Genomic DNA, 3,465 nt, shown 5'->3' with positions numbered 1-3,465 from the left:
TGGCTGGCGCCTTAGCCGGTTGAGCTATAGGCGCCGAGCCTTGATTGCTGTTCTAAATACGGCTGGACTATTTCTATCAGCTAAGCACAAACCTAAATCTACAATCCGCATATTTCCTACCCCAATTTATTTGTCCCCTCTTAGTCAGTAAATCACCTTACAGCTTTACAAAATAGATTATAAAGATGTTATCCCAATCAGCATCAAACAATAATATACCACTGTGCTAGAAGTGCTTAGAAATGCTAGAAATGCCCGGGAGACTGGAGATGTTTTACTGCTGCTGTTTAATACATAAGAAGCAGAGAGCTTTCAAATTCTGTGCATGTTTAGAATTCCAGCTGTGGTTATTTAATATAGGCAGGTTTTGTCTGTTTCATGCACTGAGAAACACCTGTTAATTAATATTTCAACAGATATTTTCATGCTTGCACACCAGTTATTTAAAAAGCAAAATACTAAAGAGCTAAACATTTGTATTAATAGGTAGCTGAGTGTGGATGGTTTTAAGCATTTGTCATTAATGGTTTGTTGCATTTTGTTTTGTTGAATGAAAAAAATTCGACACTTTATTTTACTTTATTTCTAGTATTTTAGTCCATTCAAGGCACTGGCCAATTCAATGTCTGGTGAGAACCTCCTTTCTGACAGATGCTTTCTGCCTTCCATATGGTAGAAGGGTAACTGAGCTCCCTCAGACCTCTTTTTATAAGGACACTAACTCCATTCATGGGGGCTCCACCCTAATGACCTAATCACCTCCCAGAATCCTTGCTTTTTTTTTTTTGCAGTTTTTGGCTGCGGCTGGGTTTGAACCTGCCACCTCTGCCATATGGGACCAGCACCCTACCCTTTTGAGCCACAGGCACCACCCAATCCTTGCTTTTTGATACTGTCACCTTAGCGGGTAAGGGTATGATTTCAACATGAATTTGGGGGCATATACATTCAGTCCACAGGAGCCATTCTAAGGCAGTGATTATCCTCTCCCATGGCCCCACTATCCATAGGCAGCTTTCCTTTAGTTCTGTCACCTACTTCTATGAGTACGCAGATGTAAAAACTGCCTGGTACATGGACATATTCATGGAATGTGAAAATTTTGACTAGCCTGCCCAGAATCTCAATAATTTCAGGTAGATCATGTCCCTCCCCAGCTCTAAACCCTTCATCATTGTCCCAAACCGCACTTAGAATTAGATCCTATGCTCGGCGAGGTGGCTCATGCCTATAATCCTAGCACTCTGGGTGATCGAGGCAGGTGGATTGCTTGCACTCAGGAATTCAAGACTAGCCTGAGCAAGAGCAAGACCCCATCTTTGAAAATAGCCGGAAAATTGTGGCGGGTACCTGTATTCCCAAATACTCAGAAGGCTGAGGCAAGAGGATTGCTTGAGCCCATGAGTTTGAGGTTGCTGTGAGCTGTGACACCAGGGCACTCTAGTGAGGGCAACAAAGTGAAAATGTCTCAAAAAAAGAAGACTTTGATCCTCCCCTGGGTCCTTGTGATTTGGCCTCTTGCCTCCCCCACCACCTAATTTCCTGCAATCCTTCTCTGCTTATCTCACTCCAGCCACACTGACTTTCTTGCTGTCCCTGTCCTTGTCATTCTTTCAGTCACTCATGGAGCAGATGTTACTGAGCACCTGTGATGCCCTGGGCCCTCTTCCAGTGCTAGGGATATGGCAGTAGACCACATAGATAAACACTCTTGTCCTACTTGGACTTACATTCCAGTATGTGTGTGTGTGGGGGGGGGGTGGACAATAACAGAAGGGGCACGAGCCTTATAGAGTGTATTAGAGAGGAATGGGACCTATGGAGGAAAATGAAGCAGGGAAGGAGGGGTGCAGTTCTGCATACAAAGTCGGGGAGGTCTTACTGGGTGAAGAACAAATGGAGGGAGAGATGTTGGAGATAACCATCCAAATAGCTCTTTCCAGGAGATTTGTTGGATGAAGTGGGTTAGAGGAGAAAGTGCTGTAAAGAAAGGATTTTTCAGGTCAGCACCTGTGGCTCAAGTGGCTAAGGCACCAGCCACATACACCTAAGGTGGCAGGTTTGAATCCAGCCCAGGCCCGCCAAACAACAATGACGGCTGCCACCAAAAAAGAGCCAGGTGTTATGACGGGCGCCTGAGGTCCCAGCTACTTGGGAGGCGGAGGCAGGAGACTCACCTGAGCCCAGGAGTTGGAGGTTGCTGTGAGCTGTGATGCTACAGCACTCTACCCAGGGGGACAGCTTGAGGCTCTGTCTCCAAAAAAGAAAGAAAGAAAGCATTTTTCAGTTTGACTAAAATGTGGGAGATGGTAGGAGATGATCTGTGAGGTGGGGGCAGGTGAGGAGCATCACTGATGTAGAAGGTGAGGAGAGAATCAGGCCGGGCGTGGTGGCTCATGCCTGTAATCCTAGCACTCCAGAAACCTGAGCTGGGTGGATCACCTGAGCTCAGGAGTCTGAGACCCTATCTCTACTAAAAATAGAAAAACTAGCTGGGCATTGTGGTGAGTGCCTGTCTTCCCAGCTACTTGGGAGGCTGAGGCAAGACGATCATGAGTCCAGGAGATTAAGGTTGCTGTGAGCTATGACACCACTGCACTCTACCCAGGATGACAGAGTGAGACTCTGTCTTAAATAAATAAATAAACAATTTGAGCAGAACCAGGAGGGTAAGTATACAAGGTGTTGGAATCTCAGAATGGCAGCTTTGGGTTGCTTTTTAATGTTCTCAGTAAAATAGGAAATACAGAGGGCAGCTGAGAGTGAGGCTGGCAGCGTTGCTGTTGGGAACTGGCTGTCTTGAAGAATGGGTGAGTGAATGGCCTAGAAAAGCAGGAAGACTCCCCTGTGCTCCCCAGCTCTCCCCCTTGAGATGCTGAGCACGAGTTTCAGTGAGGCCAGCCAGCATGTTTTCCTCTAGCCAAAGTTCAGCTGCACAGATGTGGGTCTGGTGTAGGTGGAGAATTGGGTCTAACGACGGCTGGCTTTTGCCAAGTGTGTGCCATGTGTCTGGAGTGGGCAAGGGAGCTGCCTTTCCTCTGCCTAGAATCCGCACCCCTAGATCTCCACCTGACTCCTGCCCTCTCCAGGTCTCCACTCGACAGCCACTTTCTTGGGAAGTCCTTCCTGACACCCTTCTCTCTATCCCTGTCCCTACCAGACACACAGTGATTGTCTGTTTCATTACTTGTGTGTTGTCCAATTCCTCACCAGGATGCCAACCTCACTGGGCCATGGATCCTTGACCATTTGTTTCATTGATGTATCTTAGGAAGTTAGAGTGCCTGTCACATGATAGGGGCCCCCCAAAGGAGTGGTAAATGAATAAATGAATCACATCAGAAAAGAGAGCACAGGTGTGGCCATCTATAGGTAGAAAAAAAATAATTGGGCTTAGTGGTGACCCAAATTTGGAGAAACAAAGCAAGGAGGCTATGGGGTCTTTGGGATTTTTTTTTTTTTTGA

Source organism: Otolemur garnettii, unplaced genomic scaffold, assembly GCF_000181295.1.
Source record: "Otolemur garnettii isolate 467f Iridium unplaced genomic scaffold, OtoGar3 scaffold00082, whole genome shotgun sequence".
Lineage (NCBI taxonomy): Eukaryota > Metazoa > Chordata > Mammalia > Primates > Galagidae > Otolemur > Otolemur garnettii.
Note: the sequence above shows the minus strand (reverse complement) of the source record.